General features: G+C 46.2%; 1 protein-coding gene and 1 long non-coding RNA gene across 2 annotated transcripts in view; one reads left to right on the forward strand and one right to left on the reverse strand.

The window, feature by feature from the left end:
• Positions 1-923: 923 nt before the first annotated feature.
• Positions 924-3,819, reverse strand: LOC119407048 (uncharacterized). The gene is made up of 3 exons (XR_005186605.2): positions 3,710-3,819; positions 1,877-1,996; positions 924-1,068 (listed from the first exon to the last, which is right to left on the reverse strand). It is a non-coding gene; the product is annotated as an uncharacterized LOC119407048 (long non-coding RNA).
• Positions 3,820-4,256: 437 nt separating this feature from the next.
• The window catches only part of LOC119407049 (phospholipid phosphatase homolog 1.2 homolog), an 83,954-nt gene continuing 63,653 nt past the window's right edge, over positions 4,257-24,557 (forward strand). The window contains exon 1 of the mRNA XM_037673886.2: positions 4,257-4,505. The gene's annotated coding sequence lies outside the window, so the exon portion shown is untranslated. The remainder of the gene's footprint in view (positions 4,506-24,557) is intronic.

Consider the following 24,557-nt stretch of genomic DNA (forward strand, 5'->3'; position numbering starts at 1 on the left):
ATGTCAAACTTATTGTTTTTAACGAGTTAAACTGTACGCTGGAAGTTGTATGAATTGACCATAGAGAGTTCAGACACAAAAATATTTTCTTTCTTTCAGGGGGTAGCGATTAGAGTGTTTCCCTTGGTGTTCAATGGAATACAGCGTCCACCTCTGATGCGGGAGGTAGTGAATTCGATTTCCATTGCCGCTGGGCACTGACTGTTTTTTTGGGGGTAGAGGTGCACCGGCCTGATGTTCAACGGTGTGGGCACACTTGCCGAGAAGGTGACCTCTCCTTTCCGCTGTCTTCTTGCTTGCAATCCAGAGCTTACCCTAAGTGTCAAGACAAGCATTGTAGTTTTGACTACAGTGCCACATTATTGAAAGACAAGAAAAAGCCTGCTGTGTCACACGAGCAAGGTAATTCATCCTGCAAAAATTTACTCGCACTATGCTGAACTGCGATGAGTGTTTTTACATCACCTACTAACCCGACACACGATCAAGTGCCGCAAGAAGTTAAGCTGAAATTTGGTATTAACTTGAACTGGTCGCCACTACGTAATTTCGTCTCACGATTTTATATTGAAACTGTCAAAACATAATGACCTTTGTAAAGGAACTGCGGTCCAGAGAGCTTATTATGTTTTCAATGCCAAAAATGTTACGTTTTTTGCCAAATGACTGGACCAATAGGTTAATACTTAATATGCCATTTTATCTCAACTAAGAAGCCAATTACAATGCGCGAAAAATGCGGGATGTGCATGACGTATATGACCAAGACTGGAATGGTAATCTGCAACTACCTTTACAGGTCTTTTTTTTTTTGCAAGTTCGAACATTCTGTTACCATGTCACACGCTCATACAACCTCCTGTTCAGAATTTACTCTAATTCCGTCCTACTTAATGAGGCATTGTACAAACAAAAGAGGCAGGTCAGGAAACAGTGCACATCATTTATTTACAGCACACACGCTCGCATGGTTAGTTGAAGTCTGGTGGGTTTCCCTCCATGAAAAAGTCAAATCAAAGCAGATGCAGGCACAGTCCTGATGAACGCACACCAGCCACACATTATCCCCTGCAAAACAAGATGGATGCACATACCTCAGGCATGCTAAAAGATGGTAAACTTGTAACTGGTTGAAAGAAAAAGCACCTTTATTAATGCTAAAGCAACAAGAAGGAAGCTATGACCATAATATCCCATAACACTTCACATATACTCAAGTTTATGCGTCAGTATGGCATCACACTACAATACAATTACTGACAATTACTGAGGTTAATTAGCCAGAACTCAATGTGCATTGGAAACAACGCAGTATAGAAATACACACGAGAAGTTCTTGGTCATTACATATATTATGTAATGCATGCTTACTCGATGTCGCCACTAATGCACACTATTTCAAAAGCCTCCTTATCTTATCCTCATTTCACATGCCTCTTTAACCGAACGGCTAACTCATGACACCAAATAAATGTGAACATATAAAAGGGGGATATAATTATGCACTTGAACATTTAGACCTAGTACATGCCATCAGATACCCAGGAAAGCAGGTAAAGGTACGGCCACTGTTGTAATACAATGTGTTAAAAAAAAAAAACCTTTAGAGTGAGTGGGGAATAAAATGCTTAGTGCAGCTACAAATCAATCTGTGCCCTTATGACTAGTATTAGCCATGCGCTCCACAGCGATCATGCATTGGTTTGCCAGCCAATAGAGACCTCAAATTAATCACACCATTGGTTTCCAAGACTACGCAATGTACGCCATGGTTTTGCAAGAGCCACGGCACACACTTGGCTGCAATGCGTGCAGAACGTTACGTGGCAATGCATAAAATGCAGGCCGCAATTGGAACATGGCTACGAATGCATACCTAATCGCTCTTCTTTGGGTTGTTTACAGAGAGGTAGTGGTACAGAACCACCAAGAGAAACAACGACACCCCGAGGGCGTTTGCAAAGACAGCCAGTTGGATGTCGGTGATCATGGTGACCTGCACAGAACGTGTAATACAAAATTTATGAGGATGTGGGAATACGATACATCATGTAGGGCACCAATTGCAACATGGGCTTAAGAAAGAACTCAAGACAAGTGCGGACTAGTGGGTGAGATTTCTCTTACACAAGAAAAATATATAACACACCAACATCAATCCTTAAAACCCACACCTGCACACAAACAGCCTGTACTCAAATGCCACTAGCTTTCCTTCGATGACCTATCTCTGAAACCAGGAGTGCGCTGCTATATCACATATCATGTAACCAGAAAGGTCACTTAATCGCTATGCTCAATTGATGAATGGCTAGCACATGTGTTATCATACTCGACTATCCTGCATCCCTCCGCAATTTCACAAGCTATTCGTTTCCTGAGCACACACAAAATATTTTACATTATTTCTGTACTTCCTCATGGTGTTCAATAATTTCAGAATAAAGCAATAGTAAGAAAACAAAGTTTATGAAACATGAACCGGATTCACGAGTACATAACACTTTTATGGCTTAGCAATAGCACAGAAGTTCGAAGTTGTGGGGTATCATATACTTCAAAACTTTTGTGCAAAAGTGCACAGTGGTAAGTGCATTGTAGATGTGAGCTAAGTCCATCTTATGTTCAACAATGGGTCTTGTAGAACTCGCTGTACGTATGAAGCATGTAGATTCGGTGAATTGGAGCACGAATTGTGTGTGCCCTGGTATATTGATATGCCACGTAGCTTCTAATAAAATGATGGAACAACGATGATGGCGAGAACTGCAAAGAACCGTTGTTTACGACACATTTACATATAAAATTAATTACGCATAGGAAGTGTCGGAACTTATAAAATGCAAGGTGAACGAAGTAGGGCAATTATTTTTAGTGCAATGCAGGCTGGCATTTGAAATGCAGGTTAATATTTCAACGCTACTAATCTGCAGAAAAAGCACTGTAGGATGTGGTGCTCGGGCAATGTGCCTTGGTTATAGAACTCATTTTCCTGACTAGTCAAACAAAATCGCATTACGATGTTTTTGCTCTCTGTAAGCTTGTAAGGAACGCAGTATAAATCCTTAGAATTATTCGAATAAACAACTGAAAAAAAAAGAAAAGACAGAAGACTATAACGTCTTAAATTGTTTAGCAGATTTAGCTCACGAAAAACTCACGCGCGTGATATTCAGTCGAAACACGGTTACATAACATTGCTGGGTTTCGTGTTACACTGCTTAACTAGGCCGACTAGCGACCTGATAACTGATAAATCGTTGCTTCAGCTTAAATCATAAGGACCATATTGAGCAGGTACTTATGCTTCTGCTGTTTTCTGTAGATACGTTATCCAAAAGAACAGCACTACTAGTTAGCTACCAGCTATTTGCAGAGCCTCCGCTATAGACATGACCCCACCGAACAAGAAAACAAACACACCTTCAACAGATCACAAGCACACACACACACTACGCGGACAGTCGGTGAGCATGAAGGGTAGGTATAAGATCTAGGTTCGAAATATTCACACACAAACAGTTAAATGCTCATCGAAGCATGAGATAGACGCCAGCGAAGCACCGGTCTACGTGTCGCCAACACGGCAACCCTCTTCGCTTTCGAACTAAACTTCTGCGACTAGCAACTTATGATTAAGGCAGGCATGCAAACATATCGATCATCAAACACTCTGAACGCCTAAGAAGTCATTTGCACGACCACAAACCTTGAAATTTGCGTGGAAGATCCAAGCCCAAAACAAATCCTTCTCAGCGCAACGTCACCACGCCGGCTACCACCATGCACGAAACTCTCGTTCTCAAGCGTTTCGCGATTCGCCGGCAGCGCTATTTATTGTTAAACGACTAGCTACGTCGTACTTTGTTATACTAAAATATATCTGACATTGGTTCAAAGAGAGAAAGCAATATCTGTTAAAATTATTGCGTAATATCGCTGCTGAAGATATCGCATAAGCAAATAATAAAATTGGTAAATTAAAACTAGTAGTTAATCGTCTGTTGCAAAACTGCACCTCAAGACGTCCATTTAACAAACGCAAATACAAGTATGTACAAATTGTCGCGACATCTGTCGTCAAACAAAATAAGTAAAATTCCTACGTTTAATTTAAAATATGCAAGTTATTGGTAGAGCAGAGGTTGTTAGGTAACAGGACAATCTTTAGCTCATTGTTGCTTGGTGAATACTATTTTGGAAGCTCCGGAACTGGGTTGTAAACGACGCTTTCCTAGTGGCGCGACGCCCGAAGGAGGCGCGGCTGGCGCGGCAACAAAGCCAATGGCGGCATGTGGGAAAAAGCGTGAGTGACGGCCTTTGTTCGGTGAATGGTGACCGGCCCGGCGCGAAGGGGTTTGTGTTGACGGAAGTGCTTGTGCTCTGGTGTGGTGAGGTGTGTGTACGCGCGCTCGAATGTTGTGTGCCCCGGGATTTACGGATTAACGGCGCTGTTTCCCACAAAAAGGGAAAAAAAATCCGTCCCTGGATGCTACGGAATTCAGGTGAGCAGCGGAGAAAGCAGAACATCTTGCTCTCGTTTTCCTCCTAGGCGCGATCGCACTGCTCTCGTGGTACCAGGTTATGTTGTAAATTATGCCGGCAGCGGTGGTGAAATGCCTTTGTGTACCGGAATGCGGTAGGGTTAAAAGATGCGCCACCTAATTCCGATGCATCATCGGGTTGAAGCGTAGCGAACAATGCCGCACTCGCGCAGTACTTGATCGGCTTTGCTGTGTGTAACAATCGATCCTAGATTAAATCTCATGAGTCCATTCGAAGCGTTGCGAAAGTGGCGTAGTACCCAGCTGATGTTCTAATTCCTCCACATCCCTGCGTTACCGAGATTCGTTTGACGTACCACTACACAGCCGACGCTTCCAACTTCATCCCTTTGTTACACAAGCTAGTGATAAGCCAGCGTGTTTTTTGTCTCATTATTCCAGTAAGCAGCGTTTCATGCTAGAAAGAGACATCAGTGACCTCACTGCCGACGCAGCGTAACACTTTTATTAATTTATTCAGCGTCAGTTTTGTGGGCGTCGCTTTGGTCCGCGCGTCCTTTGTCCCGTCGCTTCGCCGCCTACTTGTTGCTTACCGCGCGCGCGCGTCCTGTGTCCTTGTCTGATGTCAAATTTATTGTGGCAGTTTATTCATCGCGAATGCCACGCCTTGGCTCGAGATAACGACTAGAGAGCTTGACTGAACCTCCGGTGGCGTGATCGCTTCGAATTGCTCTAAAGTGTTTCATTGTTGAGCTTTTCTTACAGACTTGGTAGTCGCCGTCGCACGTTGTCTGAGGTCATTGACATCCGAGTAGTACTCGGAGTAGTTCTTAATCGGAAAATACAGCTAACGTGATAGCAGAGATACAGGTACCGTGTTTGCTTTGATTTTTTTCCCTTTTAACCTAGAAACCACCGCTATTTTGGTGTACAGTTACTCCTTTGGTGTCAATGACCCCTATCTGGGCGCTTTCACTGGCTCGCAGTGATTGCGCGTTCCATTTCGCGCTACCTCGTTTGTGATCGGTATATATTTAGCCTACGTGTTTTTTATGGAGGAAATTTTGTTCACCGAACCAACGACTTTCTGGTTCTTCAACCGTAACGCAAAGCATTTTACGCGCGCAGGCCGCACGTATTGTGAAGCGCGCGCGGTTTATCGGATAGCTTGTTCGAAGTTCGTTTGCTATCGGGCCCGTGGTGGTGGTGATCGGGCGCTTTCAATAAGCTCGGCCTTGTATGGCGTCCCTTCATTTGCTGGCAAGAGGACGAGAGGAGAGTTTCGCCACTGAAGTGTTGATGAGGATGCTTTTGATGGGCTTCCGTGGCGCGCAATGGGGTCGCCCGATCGCTTTGATTTTGTAACCTTGTTCTTGTTTGAGCTCCATGGCGCTAGCCTTGTCTACTGTTTTAATTACGGTTTCGGTTAAATAACGCAATAAACTCTATTCGATACGCTTTCTCTCGCTGAGATTTCAAGCTTCGTGTTAATAAACAAGCTTCGTGTTAATGAACCCGTTTGTCTAACCTTTTAATGTTATGTGACAACGTCTTACGTTTAAGGTGTCTTGATGTCAAATTAATTTCAAAGCGTGCATTTGAAACAAGGAAACGTTGCCGTGTAAGGTGAACGCGTGCGATATTTGATCTGGATTATTAAAGTTCGTCTAAAATATCTGGGCACTGAGTTTAACGTCACTGTTTGGGTGCCTTAGAACCAAGTACCTTGAAAACACAGAAAGAGAACTGAGTAAATGAATAATTTTCGAGACGTGTTTTCGTAAAACAGGCAGAAAGATGCGCAGTGAAATTTTCATTGACGTCATGCGCCTGTTACGGAATAACTTTGCTCTGTTATGCCGTCAAATTAGGGCTTGTTTGTAATGATTAATCGAAATATCTGTACTAAGTGAAGCCTCAAAGCATCAAAGCAATAGGCTTTGAGATCCTTAAACGCTGTTATATGCTCGCGTCAGCATCCGCGAATTCTGTTACTCAGTGGCTCGGTTTCGAAATTAACGCGCGCGGCTCCTGTCGGCGAAACTCGGAACGATCCGCCAAACAAGTTGCACGACGTTCAATAGAGAGCGCTGGCTTTGCTTCCGCTAGTGCTGTCATCTGTCGTACGCCGGAACAACTGATGAACTGTTAACATAGCCTTCGAGATAAACGCCGCTCATTTTTTGTCCTGCGCACATCACGGATGTTGATTCTTCGTTTGACCGTTTGTTCACAGATGGCGCTCGTGTATAGACGCCTCTGAGATGGACATCATGTTGTCTTGCTGCTCCCAAATTTCGGAGGCCAGTTATTTCACTTTTTCGACTGGAGATGGCGCTTCTTTGATGCTGGCCTCCGAGACTGGCATTTGTGCAATTTTTTTTCGTGCTTGCATCGCGGAGGCTGTTCTTTCTTTTCATTTTCTGCTCCGAGATGGCGCTCGCGTATTGATAGCTCCCGAGACATGCATTGCGTATCTTCTTGCGCGCACATCGCGGAGGCGACGTTATCTTTCCGATTTTTGTTCGAAGATGGCGCTCGCTTTTTCTCATCATCATCATCGTCACGGCCTCTGCGATCAGTTTGTCTTTTTTCGTGTGCGCGCGCATTGCGGAAGCTGGCTCTTCGTTCTCCCATGAGTTTGAAGGTGGCGCTAGCTCACTGGTGGACGAGAGGCTTTAGGTGGACGTACCCCGGCATATCGCATCCACCCTCGGACCCGCTACTCACCCAGAAATTCTACAGCACGAAAGATTCGAAAGACGGAAACACCGATCTTCTCTCAGAACATCAAATGAACGTTTTATTCTCTCTCTGCGAGACTACGCCGATTTGTGCTGCTCCCGATTTGCGGAGGCTGGAGTTTCTGTCAATAATCTTTCCTTTGAAGAAGGTGCTCGCTTATCAATTGCTTCATTGTGAAATCTTTTCAGCGCTCTACCGCATTTCGTAACTGGAGCAGCGGCCCACATTGCCCGAAAACATTTTATTTTCCGTGACTGACAAGTCGTGTTTAGCTGGATTTCGTTTCGTGCTAGGTTGTATTTGTTCTTTTTCGCGTTCCACTGCCTGAAATTTCTGTGCGTTATTTATTTTCTGGCTTAGGTGCGCCTTTGACATCGAAATAAGCAAATGTTTATATAATTCACTCAACATTGTATCACGTGGTGGGTCGGCAGTGAACGTTCAGTGTGGTTGCAGAAAAAGACCTGAACGCTGGATTGAATCATACGTCGAACATGCAGAGAGTTCGATTTGATTTTATTTTTCATAAATGGTTATATGACATAAGTTGTGACGACCTACAACTTTCCATATAAACGATTGCCCTCAGGCGATCGTTTATTAGCCTTCTTAATGTAGCTTTCGCCGCGGCAATGTATTTCCTTATATTAAAAAAAAAAGTCTAGAGGCATATGTATCGTCAAATTTGCCTGCGCGTGTCGTGGATATGGCGTTCGGCGTGACTTGAGGTCGTGATTTCCTGCAGTTTGGCCCTTCGCAACGTGGGCCTTCAAATAAACTTCCTCCCACATTCTTCTTCTTCTTCTTCTTCTTTTTTTTTTTTTTTTTTTTGTTGGGTGGCGGCTATGCGTGAGCCACGTGTGCAGCAAATTGCTTGCCCCCGACGCATTTCCCAATTCTTGAAAAGTGGACGTGATTGCACCGCTCATTCTCTCGAGACGAGTTTGACGATAAGTATAATTCGGCGTGTAACGACGGCGACAGAATCGGCCTGGAACAGGCGCGTAACCAGAAATTTTTTTCTTGGAAGGAGTGGGGGGGGGTGTTAATTCTGGGGGATGTTTGCGGGAATTTGTGTATGAAATACTGAGCATAATTACGTACGCAGAAGAGGAACGTACTCTTTTTTTTTCTGCGTCCTCGGGCCAGTCGCGGCACGCGGAAAAAGACCTGCAAAATGACGTAACAGGTGTCTACACTGACCAAGCTTGTTCTTAGACCCTACTTCCTGTGAACCCACTCGCCATGGTAACTCAGCGGCTGGCTGCTGTGTTGCGTTGCTTAGTACGAAGGCGCGGGTTCGATTCTCGGCCGCGGCGCTCGCATTTTCGACATGAAGAAACGTGCGAAAACACCCGTGTGTTTAGACGGGTTTCAAAAGTTGATTAGTAGTCCGCTTCTAAGGCGTGCTTCGTGATCACGTCGTAGAGAGAGAGAATCTAAACATTTATTTAGTTTTCATTGATAAGATCAGCGAGTGGCATCCTTAGTCCAGGATCTCATTGGCGCGGGCCGCAGTCCTCGCACGTTTCACGGGGCTTTGTCCGCAACTCCCCATTTAGTTCTTTTAAATGCGAAGCATTTCTTAGCGAACTTCTGCGACTTTGACCGTATCTATCTATCTATCTATCTATCTATCTATCTATCTATCTATCTATCTATCTATCTATCTATCTATCTATCTATCTATCTATCTATCTATCTATCTATCTATCTATCTATCTATCTATCTATCTATCTATCTATCTATCTATCTATCTATCTATCTATCTATCTATCTATCTATCTATCTATCCGCCTACGACTTCGTGCTCTCCTGGTCGCTTGGTTAATCGAATGTGCACCAAAATTGGTACGGCGTAACATGACTGTATGACGAACATAAATGACAAGTCATAACATGAAAATCATGACACGAATGTCATGTACAGGATGATTTACATGCTACGCTCATGGTGCGCTGGCGGCCGTTTCGCTAGCTTGATATACTCCAAAATTGGTATCTTGTGACGTGACTATGTGACGAACATAAATAACACGAGTTAACATGAAAATCATGACACGCATGTCATGTACAGCATGACTTACGTGCCACGCTCATGGGGCGCTGGCGGCCGTTTCGCTAGATTGATATGCACCGAAATTGGCATCTTGCGACGTGACCGTGTGACGAACATAAATAACACGAGTTATCATGAAAATCATGACACGCATGTCATGTACAGCATGACTTACGTGCCACGCTCATGGGGCGCTGGCGGCCGTTTCGCTAGATTGATATGCACCGAATTGGCATCTTGCGACGTGACCGTGTGACGAACATAATAACACGAGTTATCATGAAAATCATGACACGCATGTCATGTACAGCATGACTTACGTGCCACGCTCATGGGGCGCTGGCGGCCGTTTCGCTAGATTGATATGCACCGAAATTGGCATCTTGCGACGGGACCGTGTGGCGAACATAAATAACACGAGTTATCATGAAAATCATGACACGCATGTACAGCATGACTTACGTGCCACGCTCATGGGGCGCTGGCGGCCGTTTCGCTAGATTGATATGCACCGAAATTGGTATCTTGCGACGTGACCGTGTGACGAACATAAATAACACGAGTTATCATGAAAATCATGACACGCATGTCATGCACAGCATGACTTACGTGCGACGCTCATGGGGCGCTGGCGGCCGTTTCGCTAGATTGATATGCACCGAAATTGGTATCTTGCGACGTGACCGTGTGACGAACATAAATAACACGAGTTAACATGAAAATCATGACACGCATGTCATGTACAGCATGACTTACGTGCCACGCTCATGGGGCGCTGGCGGCCGTTTCGCTAGCTTGATATACACCAATATTGGTCTCTTCCGACGTGACCGTGTGACGAACATAAATAACACGAGTTATCATGAAAATCATGACACGCATGCCATGTACAGCATGGCTTACGTGCCACGCTCATGGGGCGCTGGCGGCCGTTTCGCTAGATTGATATGCACCGGAATTGGTATCTTGCGACGTGACCGTGTGACGAACATAAATAACACGAGTTATCATGAAAATCATGACACGCATGTCATGTACAGCATGACTTACGTGCCACGCTCATGGTGCGCTGGCAGCCGTTTCGCTAGCTTGATATACACCAAAATTGGTATCTTGCGACGTGACCGTGTGACGAACATAAATAACACGAGTTATCATAAAAATCATGACACGCATGTCATGTACAGCATGACTTACGTGCCACGCTCATGGGGCGCTGGCGACCGTTTCGCTAGCTTGATATACACCAAAATTGGTATCTTGCGACGTGACTGTGTGACGAACATAAATAACACGAGTTAACATGAAAGTCATGACACGCATGTCATGTACAGCATGACTTACGTGCCACGCTCATGGTGCCCTGGCGGCCGTTTCTCTAGGTTGATCGACCCCCAAGTTGGTATTGCGCGACGTTACTGTGTGACGAACATAAATAATAGGAGTTAACATGAAAACCATGACACGCATTTTCCTCAATGACATACAAGACGATCTATGCAGCTCTTTGCTGGCTGCTTCGCATTACATCGATTCCCACAATGCGTGGGATCTGCCGGCTTTTTTTTCTTTTTTCAGTGAACCTGTTGTGGTGTATATGTAAGCAGGAGTGTTTATTTGCGCCTCAAATAAACACTCCCCTCTCGTAGTCATGTGACGTGTGCAGAAAACATCACGTTTGATGTCACTGGTGGAGCGGCGCGTCGTTGCCGACCCTAGCTCTGGCAGCAGTGATGCTGGCAAAATCGGGCGAACAGCGAAGAGACACGGCGCAGGTTTCTGGCCCCCCAGTGACTATAGGGACAACCACTGTCACTGACAAAATAGCGACATTACGCGACGCCAGGCAGAACCCTTCCCTTTCAAATTGTACGTTGGTGGCGTGACGTGATAAGTGACGTTTCTGCTTACGTCACGTGACCCGCGAGCCGTCGAGGTGCAAATAGACTCTCCCGCTGCCTCACTCTAAGTGCCGTGATGCTCAGGAGGGATGCGGTATGGGCTTGCTGGTAACACACCAGTAGGTTTGCTTGTAACAAAAAAAAAAAAAGACGAATGTAGGCACACCGAATGCCGTCGCATTCGTGTAAACGCAGCAAGCGTGTGAACTGAAATCTGCGATCAAACGTCCCGCGAGTCTTCACGTCTCTTCTTCGCTGCGACTGGGCGTTCTTGAAGCACAGATACAGGCAGCACACACCTCTGGCGCGTTTTGTTTGCCCAGTTCTTTCACCTTGGTGGTGTTGTATAAAAAGGAAGAGCGAAATATGCGCCGGTGGCAGGATGTTGTCCCCCGGGAAATTACCGGTTCTTGACCCCACCTTGCGTATCGTATGCGGGCGGCTGGACCTGTCATCTTCGTGGGTGCAGCCGGAGGAGACTGGTTGCCGCGCTATCTCGGCGGTGGAGCCTGAAAGGGAGGGAGGGGCGCTTTTAAAATTAGCCGGAGCTTCGGGAGCGCGCAACGCGTGGTTGGGCTTGCTTACTTTGACCTAAAAATTGCTCGCGCGCAGTGAGTCGCACATTTTTTTTCCTCACCGTACTGGGGTTTTGTTTTTTGTTTTCTGGTTCTTTTTTTTTTCACGAGGTCTCGGCGGGGATTGAAGCGGAAAGCAACGCGGAACTCCACTTCCGCCGTGTTTTGCGCGAAGCATACTCGTATCATCTCTCTTCGCTTTCAGTTCAGTGCACAGGCTGTAATGAGGCACCGAAACATACAGTATTTAAAGGGTCACTAAAACAGATAAACGATGTTTCTCGTATTAGTAAATCCCTCTTTCACAATGCCAAAATCACCGCGCTTGCCGCGAGTAGACAGGGGCTTGGTAAGCGAGAAAATGCGCGCAAGGAAAATGCGGGTGGCGACGCCATCTTGAAGCTCCCGCACCGATCGCCGTGACGTCATATTTTTTGATGGCATCTACTAGTGTCTATGTACTCCGTAATCGGTACAAATTAAGTACATTGCCCTGAGGGCAATGTACTTAATTTGTACCGATTACGAGTACTTAAAAGCCCGGACAAAGGCTTAACACACCAAGTTTCAAAAAATTTCGTTGAGCCAATGTGCCGAAAATACGGGGAAAAAAAGAACTGAAATCCGTGACGTCACCTGCGGAGATTTCGGCGCGAAATTTGAAAATGAAACCTTGCTCTTGCTTTTCTCTTCTATTAAGAAACTTATCACGGTGAAATGAATGACCGTAGAACGTCTGTAGTATAATTTATCAGTGTAACCTGATTCATTGTTCCACTTTAATGTCCATTTAACGTGGCATGCAAAGTGTTGAGAATTCCGAAGGCCTCCGCGGACCTTCCCGCCGCAAGGACGCCGTCGAAGCAGACTGACAGCACTGATCTTCGCCGCCAGATTACACGGGTCGCGAAGGGGACGTCGACCAACCACCAACACAATGCCGACGGGACCAAAGTGGTTGCGCCCGCACCGTTTCCTCCGTGGAACAGTCTCTGACCTTTCTTCCTTCTTATTTTCCCTTTCAGTTTCCTTTCGAACTTTCTAGCCCTTGTTTACAATAAATCAGTCTTGAAACGGATTCCAACGAGTCGAGTCGTTTTCCTTTAAGGGGTACTCAGACGGGGGAGAAATGCTCGGGGGAGACGGGGGGATTGTGGATCACGTGACCGCGACGTCACGGATTAGCGAGTGGGCGTACCCCCCCCCTCCCCCGCGCCTCCTCGGAGGAGACGGGGACGTTTTCCCCGAAAGGACAAACAATCCCCCGGCGGTGGGGGATATGGCGGAATGTCGGGCTCTTGTTTGGCCACATTGTTGCACTTGCTCCTGCAGAGAGCGGCAGTGGGTGTCCAGTCTGCAGCTGGATAGTCGTCTGCAGCTCGTCGTCAGCAGCTCGTCAAACGGGTGGTGCAAGCCACCAGAGTAGTCTAGTAACACTGGTCTCCCCCTCCGTTTGCCTCGTCCGTGTGAGTGGGGGTCTTTTGTTGAGACTTCTCCTCGCGAGCTGACGTCACTAGGCTCCGCCTTTACCCCCCGAGCATTTCTCCCCCGTCTGAATACCGCCTGCGCGCGCGGCCCAAGCCGCTCTTCTTAGCTAGCGCGCAGTGAGAAGTGATGAGTGAATCGTACAACTCAACGAAGATAGGGCGCGAGTAATCATCTACACAAGGAATGTGACTCTTACACTAGCCGATAGCCAAAATTAGACGACAGTGGCCAACTTTAGACAACTCTTCTGGTGTAGTGTCCGCAGCATTCCTGCGACTCTTTAAAAGTTCACATATTTGCAGGTATTTCAATGGGAATGTCGGGTTAGTCTGGACTAGCGAATTGCGGTTATGATAGTTGCCAGCTGATCCCTGTTATCGGCAGAAAATAGTTGTTAAGGCAGAAAACTTACACAAAAGTATCGTAAAATCCCGAGTAAATCGGCCACGTCACATTCAGAATAAGACAAAAAGAAAACATTTCTGTAGCAACGTACCCTGATAATGTATGACTTTTTTTTACGCAATAAATTCAAGCTGCGGCCTTAAATTGCACCACTAGTGATCAGTCTTTTTGTTTGTTTTTTCCGAGAACGAATATAAATATGCGTCTAAAGAAAAGCTCTTCGCTGGCCTAAACTGATTTACAAGTGTTGCTTCGAGCGAAAAAAGAAAGAGCGCAGCTGAATCGTTAAAGGAATTCCAGTGTTTGCACTGATACGTAAAGAGAGGAAGCATGCATTAAGCCACCAAACATGGCACGAACCCGGCTCTTCTATTTTCACATAGTGGCAGGAATCCGTGCAATTATTTTTCTGTTACGATAATTTCACGTAAGAGACGCAGTAGTTAAAGCAGCTGCATGCTGAACCTTGCACGCTTTAGGGACCCTGAATAAGTGAAACAATAAATCAGTTTGAACGAATGAATTATCGTTTGAGAACTGCATTTTCGTTTAATTTCTCCATCGTACTTAAAGACGTAATGAAGGTCGTTGTTTTACTTTTGAGTTGCGCGCCAGAGCTTCAGCATAGTAATAACATTGTGACGTCATGGATCTCTGTCTTCTTTCTTTTCTTTTGTATTTTGGACATGTTGGCTCTATAAAATATTCCAAACCTTGCTACGTTAACTCTGGCCGCATGTAACACGACTTAATTTATTTTCACGGTTGAATAATGATGTAGGCCTTAGCAGACGGCCATCGAATTCTGTGACGTCACGACGAGTTTGCGCGGGAACTCCGAGCCAGGGTCGCTCCTGTATTTTGTTTTTTGCGCGTTTTCTCGCTTACCAAGCGCCTTCTCGTGGCAAGAGCGCTGATTTTTGATGTCTGAAAGACTAGTTTAGCAATGCGAGACCAATCAATTTTTTTTTAATTTTTTTAGTGCGCCTTTAGAAATCGCGCCCGCGATCTCCGTTCAAGTTCGACGACTAAAAGAATCTCTTAATAAGGATTTCGTAAGCGCCACTCTTGCAACGTTGCGCAAGGGAATTGTCAGGCCGGGGTACAACATTTCCCGGCGCATGTAGCGCAGTGTTTCGTCACATGGTGATCCTTCATTTTTTCATTCCTCAATCGACGCTCGATTACGGTGTATTACGGTTTTGGGTTGAAGCACTAGATACGCTGCTTTGAGAAGTCCGGGCGGTCACGTTTTCGTGTCGATTGCGGAGCGACCAGTATTAATGCGGAATTAGTTTGAAGCGTTCTGTGTTCGCAAGCAGTCTTGATGTCTTCATTAAAAGAAAATCCCGAGTTTATATAGATCGGGGAAAAAAAAATTACGCGCACTTTCGCGAGTACTACTCACATTTTCTACGAGTACTACGCGCATTTTCGCGGAGAGTGTGGTTTTTGTCGTCTGCGGTTTATCGCGAGCAAACTGTAGGGGCCGTGTTTTGCCAAGTGCGATTAATTAGGCAGGGACTGTTGCGGTGAACAGTTTGCGCAAGTGCGGACGCCTGTGGTTAGTTGTGAGCATATGCTTCTGTCACGTTTGTTCCTTATAATATGCATGCGCCTACAATCCCAACACAGATAGTACTTTGCATTAATCGACGCGTTACACACATACTGTATTAGCGCAAAGGAAGCAGAAGAAGCGCCTGTCCTCCCTTCCTCTCCTTCTTCTGTTTTCTTTTTCAAACTTCGAGCTAATATGTTATGTTTAGTAAACACAAACTCGCCCAAGAAGTTATCCTGAATCGACGGGTTAGTTTCAGCGAGCACGGAAAGATGGCGCCAGGGTTTCTATGACGCCGGCGTAGTGTGCGCGCTTGCTTTTCAAGACTCTAGGCGACAGGGTCGATCTGCATTCTCCGTAGATTTTCCGAGCTCAGCTTTTGATGATGACGAGCGATGCTGCTGCTCCTCCTCCAGTACTACGTTCGTGTTTATCGCTGTCGCTTCTTTGGCTCAGCTGGCGTCGTTTTGTGTATTCGACTTTTCGCACGTGCCAGACGCCGCTGCAGTTCAGGAACGTGAGAGAAAACACAGGCACACACTTGGTGCTGTTGAACCCGCTGCTCGAATAAGCTCGCACGTGGGCGCGCGCAGTGATCGTGTTTTTTTTTTTTTTTTAACGCTCCTAGGAAAAGTGCGTATGTACACTTTATGAGGCAGTGTGGGGCCGCTCGCCTTTGAAAACAAACCGCTGAGGCTTCGTAAGTCATAAAACGTCGGCAGATCTTTCGTGAGTGAGATCAACACCACCCAGAACAAACTCGTTCTAGGTGGTGTTGGTGGGATGCGTTTGTTGAGTAACCGCCTCTTTGTGGTTAGCGCCGCCTTATATTCACTGACTCGGCTGTTAAGCGTAAACTGAAGAAGACCGCTAAACTGAAACTAATTTAGTAATTTGCACATTGAAGGCTAAAGTACGTTTTATTTTATCCCGCAAGTATATAGTTGGTGGCGTCATGTTCAACTTCATTTTTTTCTTGAGTCTCTTTGGGGCTTGTCGAGCTTTCCATGCAGCGAAGGAATCCATTGCCACCAGCCACGGTGGTTTAGTGGTTATGGTGCTCGACTGCTGACCCGAAGGTCGCGGGATCGAATCCCGGCGGCGGCCGCATTTTCGATGGAGGCGAAAGTGCTTGAGGCCCGTGTACTTAGATTTAGGTGCACGTTAAAGAACCCCAGGTGGTCCAAATTTCTGGAGCCCTCCACTACGGTGTCTCTCATAATCATGTCGCGGTTTTGGGACGTTAAACCCCAGATATTATTATTACTACGTGTTTCAGGTAAAGCCCCTTTCAGGAGGACTTACTGAGGTTTCACCAACCTTTATGTACTTTCCTTGGCATTATTGTCTGTTAGTTCTAATTAATGCTGTGTCTAACAAAGAAAAACGAGCCCTTAAGTCATATTCTTTCCTTTATGTACGTGCGAAATTTAAAAATCTGAAGGCGGGGGTGCATTCACCCCCGGTCCCCCCTCCACAGGCTACGCCAATTATTCGACTCGATATTTCAAACATTCGCACTGCTCAAGCTACCACACTTCCTACATTTTCGAACTCGGGAACGTACAACGACGGTACGGGTGCCGCTAGTGTCGTGGCTCGCCGACAGGTGGCGCCACACGCCCAGCCGCTCGGTTTCCCGCACGAGCACATGGCGGTTCCCTGGCACGCCTGTGGCGATCGAAGGGCGAGCACCACGAAGGGGCCAAGGCGAAGGAGGAGTGATGGCGGAAGGGTGTGGGCGAGGTCTTCCGAGGCGAGAGGAAGAGGTCTTGATCTTGACCTGCAGTGACCTCGCGAGGAGGCCATTGTTTCGAAGAAGAAGAGGCGCCTCCTCTTGTTCTGCTGCTCTTCGCTCCTTGGCCGTCACGAGGAGGCCGCCACCGCCGCTCGACAACACGTGCGCCGTACGATTTGCGCCACGTCATGGTGAAAAGGAATTGAAAATGCCTTAGTGTGGTTGACCGTACGAAAAGCACTGGCGCAGTACTGCAGTGGCGCGGATTACCAAATGTGCCATCAACGTGTCACACAAATGTGTGTCCTTGACTGCTGACCTGAAGTTCGCGGGATTGAATCCCCGCCGCGGCGGCCGCATTTCGATGGAGGCGAGGTGTTATAGAGGCCCTTGTGCTTAGGTATAAATGCGCGGTGAAGAACCCCAAGTTGCCGAAATTTCCGGAGCCCTCCACTACGGCATCCGTCATAATCATGTGATTTTGGGTAGTGGAGGGAATCACTTTGCTGTGAACTTGTTTCTCTACCATACTAGAGTATGCCATACTGGAAATCGAAGATGCACGAAGTATGGTGGATAGGGAGACAGTACAGACCGCGACATGTTTAAAGCAAACACAGCCACTACCCCTCACATAATTATGAATGGCAGACTCTTGCTGACCGGAAGAGGGGCATAGACACCTCCGCCCCCGGCATATGTACCTTTTGCCACTCTCCATGCATAGCCAACATGGAGCATCTCATTTTACGTTGTCCTGCCCTCCATCTTCATCGAACGAACAGCGCCATCTTTACGCATCCCGATTTGGAAGCAGTACAAAAGGACATATTCGAACACCCTCACCAGCTTATCACATTAGCCCACTTCGGAGTTAGTAGCGGCTTCCCTCCCCCACCCCCAACCTCCTCATCAGTGGCCTTCGGTCCTCCCTTTGCCTAATAAAAGAATCTATCATCATCAAAGGGACACTAAAGAGAAACAATGAATTGGTTTAGATTGATAAAGTGTGCTCGGAGAACTCTTGTGTAGTTTATTTCACCACCATAGGTTTATTATTAGAGGAGAAAACTAAGTTCAAAGTTTCATTTTTAAATTTCGCGCCGAACTTTTGTAATTCGTGACGTAAAAGATTTCCAAGAGCATTTAACGTATTTTGGCGCCACTGGCTCGACGAAATTTCCACAAACTCGTTATGTAAAGTCTCTGGCCCCCTCAGAGGACAATGTACTTCGATTTAACCGATTAGGAACTACGTAGGCCCAAGCAGGCGCCGTCAAAAATATGTGATGTCACGGCAAATGGTGCGGGAATTCCAAGGTGGCGTCGCCACCTGTATTTGCTTTTTGCGCGTTTTCTCGCTTAATAAGCGTCTTCTCGCAGCAAGCGTGGTGTTTTTGGTATCGTGGAAGACTACTTTACTAATGCAAGAAAAACCGTTTTGCTCTTTAGTGTCCCTTTAACTAGAACGAGTGCCGTTTCCTACGTAAGCGGCAAGTGTGGCGTGCAGAATGCTTGGGAGTACAGAGATTTGCCTAACAACGTTTTTCTTCGAATGATTGAGTTCAGATTTACCGCTTTCCTGCAATAACGACGAGTGTGCATGGCGGTCAGCTTTCGGTAAACTTTATACGTATTCGGGCTCGCTTTCCGCTTTATTTACATCAAGCTTTACGAAAAGGAAATTTGTAATCGCGCAAAGGTTTTGCTGGAGCTTCCTTAGAAGGGGTTCTGAACTTCTGATGGCAAAAAACAAAAAATAATAAAAAAATTAAACACCAGAAGTGTTTCAAGTCGGCAACAGCGCGTCCTTCATAACTTAACGTGATTTTGAGACGTTAAACCACATAATTATTATTAAGTCGGCAACAGCGAAGTCTTTAAACACAGTGATATATTAATAATACTCGTTTCTTGTCAGTTTGTGCTGTTTATTGATTAAAATTATTCATTAAAAAAAAGCGCAGGCGCAGGTGGTTCGGATCTGTCACAAATAACACCTTTCGCTACGGCGGTTTGATTTGGGTTTGCGGCGACAGGCCTGCACTCATTTAAGCTTATGTTTGAATTTTATTTGGCGTTATTTGTGGGCGACACTTGCGATATTTCAGCTTCCATAAAAATAGAAAGCGCGCACTGTGTCCACACGACTTTTCGTTCGTAAGGGATCGTTGTAGGCGTGTTTCTTACGACGACTGGAAAAAGAAAATCCGCGTTGAAAACCAGTTTATACTTCAAGCCTGTCACTGAAAACGTCGGTAAGCGGCCAAAAAAACACTAACTTGAATTCCTTGCTTTTCAACGTAGACTTATGCAAATACTGTTGCTAGGAGCGCCGACGCTCACACATTTCTCAAAGCCATACGTCCAGAGTTCTGCTATTATTATTTACTTGAAGGAGTATGTATAGCATATATGGTACAGGCTTGCCGAGAGCAGCCTCACATCGCGGCGAAGGTGCCCTAACACCAGGCGTGTGTGTCGTAATTCGTTTATGAAACACCCCTGCGCTCCGCAGCACGTGCGGGTGGTGTAGTAAGCGTTTCTTCCCGGCCTGCTATTTCCTTCCTCCTCCTCCTACACTTCCGCACCGATCGATTGCGCACTCAGTCCTCGAAATTGGCTGGCGCACTCGCTGTTTCCTTGCGCGTTGCTGTTGCCGTGCTCTCGCTTCTCGCGCTGACCCCCCTGGTTGGGTGCACTCTCGTCTCACCAATTGCGTGCAGCGAAGAGGAGGCCGTGGGAGTTTAGGAAGGATCGCAACGTTGGTATGTTAACATGAAATTGTTACTGCTGCGAAAATGAGTAAGGGACGACGCGGAACGCATGACAAGCGCTGACTGCCATTTGAATGCTTCACTTGAAAGGGATAGTTTATACAGACGTCAGTAACAAATTGTAGCGCAGTTAACGCGGACGCAAAAGAAGAGACGAGTCGACAAACGAGCGCTAACTAGGCGTGCATAGTCAGCGCTCGTTTGTCGTCTCGTGTCTGATTTTGTGCCCGTGTTAACTGCGCTGCAAATTGTTACTGATGCCGAACCAGCGACAATTCTGAAGGTTATAGAGACGATTGCTAAAACATACGAACAAAGTCAGAAACCTGAAGGTTTAAAAAAACTATTTTGTTCTTTAATTCGGTGTGCTTGAAGTTGGCATCGAAATGCCGAACCTGCATTGTCGTCGACGTTATAGAGATAATAATATCTGGGGTTTAACGTCGCCAAACCACGATATGATTATGAGGGACGCCGTAGTGGAGGGCTCCGGAAATTTCGACCACATGGGGCTCTTTAACGTGCCCCTAAATATAAGTACACTAGCCTCAAACATTTTCGCCTCCATCGAAAATGCAGCCGCCGCGGCCGGAAATCGATCCCGCGACCTTCGGGTCAGCAGTCGAGCGCCATAACCACTATACCACCGTGACGGGGCCACGTTATAGTGATGTTATCACCCAGAACGAGCTTTATCACGCCGTGTGATATTCTGAGGGTACGTATACGGCGGTTCTCGCTCGTAACGCAGTGACCTGTTCAGTACTACCACGCGTCAAAGCCTTTGATGCCTCATGAAACAACGCGAAAATTGACCGTCGGCGGCGTCGACACGAGTGATGCAAAAAAATCACCATCACGCGATGACGTCAGCATCACAGCCAAAATTTTGTGACGTTACATAACGTGACGTGCACCTTTAAGTTGGCGTCCTACTTCGGGCGATCAGAAGGCGGACAGTGTAGGACCCAATCTTCTGATTCCGCTGGCTGGTGAACCCACGCGGTTCGTATAACGATTTGGCTCCATAGCGTAGCTTTGCTGAGTAGGTATTACGTGCGTATCGCTGTACAACCGGGCGATCTCCGATAAATAAACTGGGAAAAAAAGAGAGCGAAAGAAAAGTTTGTCGGAGTAGAAGGGGCGACCTTTGGGTGATGTCGCCGACTGGCCGGAATGAGTAAGCGTTCGCGTAATATATATATATATATATATATATATATATATATATATATATATATATATATATATATATATATATATATATATATATATATATATATATGTGTGTGTGTGTGTGTGTGTGTGTGTGTGTGTGTGTGTGTGTGTGTGTGTGACGCAACAGGTCCGCTGGTATCGCACCACGTGGTCGCGTGGGGCCTTTTCCACGTTACCCGCCACAGTGTTCCAGTGGTTATGGTGCTCGACTGCTGTCCCGAAGGTCGCGGGATCGAATCCCGACCGCGGTGGCCGCATTTTCGAAGGAGGCGAAAATGCTTGAGGCCCGTGTACTTCGATGTAGGTGCACGTTAAAGAACCCTATGGGAGGTCGAAATTTCCGGAGCCCTCCACTACGACGTCCCTCATAATCATATCGTGGTTTTGCGACGTTATACCCCAACAGTTATTACTGAAGGTTCCCAGGCGGTCGAAATTAATTTTTAGTGACCCCTTAATGTATCTTTAACGAGGAATGCGTGACTGAGTAATTACTTGAGCACTGATAATAATCGGCGCTTCAACTGCAGCCGCGAACGCGTTTCACATTGTAAGGAAAAGAGCAGGCGAAACTGGTCTTCCAAGCGCAGGTTTCCAGTCTTGTTCGTGAACGACGTATGCTCTGTTTTTTTTTTTTCTTTTTTTTCGTTTCTTCGGTCTTGTGTGGGGCACGATGCGTGTTTTTCATGGGCGGCCACGTCAGGGCAGCAGGCGCGCAGCAGCGGCCCGTTCCGCTCGACTGAATCCAGGTGCGGCCGCCGCCACAGACGACGGCGGCCAAGCCGAAAAAAAGGTGCCGCCGCATGAGGCGGCCCCGTGCTGTGGAAAACGGAACTTGAAAGAGGAGCTGCGCGCATGTGTTCCAACGTGAATCGCAGCATGCTTTTCAACTTGAAAGATTTTCCTTTTTTGACGCGTTTGAGTGTGCCACACGAAAGCGGTGAGGTTTTTGGGCGAGTTGATACTGTGAGCATGGACGAAATTGGTGGACATTGGTTTGAGGTTCAAATGAAATGTTAAATCTTGAAATAGCGGCTGCCGCCCCGTGAGAATTAAACGAAAAGTTTAATGTTCCAGATCACAAATTAACGTTACAGTTCGTCGAAAATTCTAAGTAATCGTGTTCACGCTACGAGCCTATCACGCAAAGAGCTGAAGATGCATTTCGTTAATCTGTAATCATATATATTCATGTATGGGGATGCATTTAAAAAATGACCACGTTGTATGTTTCATTGCTTCGCTATTCGTACAAAAAAGCCTCAACATTTTCTCTTGTTTAATGTTACATATCGTGTCATAATGCGTATGTCTTAGAGTGCCGAATTTATGCTTAGTTTTGTACTAAAAATGCTCACTGTTATGGTGCTGTCATGTACAACGCCGCCTGGGTCCAGTCAAGCTGATGACGGCAGCTTTTTAGCCTCGGAATACGTTTCCAGTTTGTACTAGCAGAGCAATAAAGTCGAAAGTTGAATATAGCTGAAGCAAGTGCACTAAAGAGTCAAAGTAACATCATTATGAAAGGAAACACTACTATCCATTCATTTTGTAGCGCAAAGGTACAAGAAAATCCACGCGGATTTCTAGGAAAGAAAAGGTTTTTTAATTTACTAAAAAAATTCGTCGTAGTCCCGGGTTCGAATCCGGGCCTAATGACTTTCCAGAGCGGTCGCTTTACCAACGGAGCTAGCCGGCATAGTGTAAACTCTAGACTGGTTTTAACCCCCCGAATTCTTTTTAGCATGCAAATATAGAGAAGTGCGCGATAATATATCACAATTAATTATATATAACAGTTAATTAAGGCGAATTAATCAACATTTCGAAGTATATGAGCAGCGAATGTGGCACATAGGTTCTGTGGAATCCCGCATGGTGGAGGAAAAGTCATGAAAGGGAAATTTTCCTTTCATAATTATCAGTTTTGCGGGATTCCGCGGAATTGATTACAGCGGCGATTGATAGATCATGGAAGTAACTGAACACGGTAGAGATAAAAGTTTTGACGAAGGAAGATCATACAGATGTAAGCAAAGTGCTACGTTTTAAGCAGACCTAATAAAACAATTGGAACAGCACCAGCAGGCTAGGAGACTATTTGGCGCTGATTCGCTTCGCTACGCTCTAATTAAAAAAAAAACTACCCCCCCCCCCTTTTTTTTTAGTCCTGACTCGTCACGTATAAAACTCCATTACAAGATACATGTTAACTCTCCTTTGCGACTCATTATACTCTCTTTGGAGAGTCGACATGGTCGCGGCCGCGGGGGCCCGGATTTTCGAATCAGGCGAAAATGCTCGAGGCCCGTGTACTTAGATTTAGGTCCACGTTAAAGAACCCCAGGTGGTCAGAATTTTCGGAGCCCTCCACTACGGCGTCCCTCATAATGATATCTTCATTTTGGGACGTTAAACCCCAGCACTTATTATCTCTTCGTAGAGCCGTGGGAGGCACGACTCTGCAAGGAGTGTTAACGCGTAACTAAGAGTAAAAAAAAAAGAGTAACCTGTAGGCGTAGAACGCGTTAACAAGAAAGGAACAGGTAACTCTTCCCCCCCCCCCCCCCCCCGTCTTTTTTTTTCTGGGGAGTGCAGTGATGCCAATACAGATCGTAATCGCCGACGAAATTTGCATAGCGTTCTTCTATGACAAATGCACTTCTCAGTAAAGCTTCTTGATGCGTGCCCCACAGTATTTGTCGAGGCTCCGCAGCGAATATTTTGCGTATCTGTGTCTCTTTCGTTCATTGTACGGCAAACTGTGAATGCGACGTGAAGAGAGAGGCACCGAAAAGTAGTTGGCTTCCATCCCCCCCCTTTTTTTTGTGTGTAATCCAGCACTCCCAGCGCTTCCATTGTGCGAGTGCTTTTCGTCCCGCGGCGCTGCGATTGAGTGGCTGCGAGGATTGGTCTTGACAGCCCCCAATCTTGGGAAGGGGGGATGACCCGCCTACACTGCAGGCCTGTCGCGTAATCAAATAAAGAAGCCCTGTAAGATACGAACGAGCCCGACGGCGAATAACGCTGACAGTGCGACGGGTTGGTGGAGCGTCGACGACGACACTGCGAGCGATCGAGACAGGAATTGGAACTTGAAAGCCCCCTCATTTCCGTTATCAATTTTCCTTCGGGATGATGTCGGATACACTTTTTAAAACGGATTTCGAGCCGGGAGAATGAAGTTATGCGAGTATAGGCCCCATATTGTCGGCACGGTGTTTGTTCTGCAGAAACCGTAAATCTCTTTAGAAATGAAGGTTGAGCGTTAGGCTAATTGTTTCGGCATATTCTCTGTTTCCAAGTAGATAGGAAGACGAAGTTCAATTGTAAGTTCAGGGCTTCGTGTGTCTTCTGTCTGTCTCCCTTGGCCTAAGCGTTGGGAAACATTGAATAGATTTCGGAAAGCATTCTTTAGAAACTTGAATGTTTGTGATTTCGGTGTAACGTGTTCCTACTCTAGGTTAAGCAAACGCGAACATTCATTTCTGTTGAAGATTGGCGCCGAAATTCCGGGCTCATGCGGCGAAGTTGTGTCAAGACGTTCACGATGTTTTTCAGTGTTTAGCTCGAATTATTGCGCT

This window comes from Rhipicephalus sanguineus, chromosome 10 (genome assembly GCF_013339695.2).
Source record: "Rhipicephalus sanguineus isolate Rsan-2018 chromosome 10, BIME_Rsan_1.4, whole genome shotgun sequence".
Classification (NCBI taxonomy): Eukaryota; Metazoa; Arthropoda; class Arachnida; order Ixodida; family Ixodidae; genus Rhipicephalus; species Rhipicephalus sanguineus.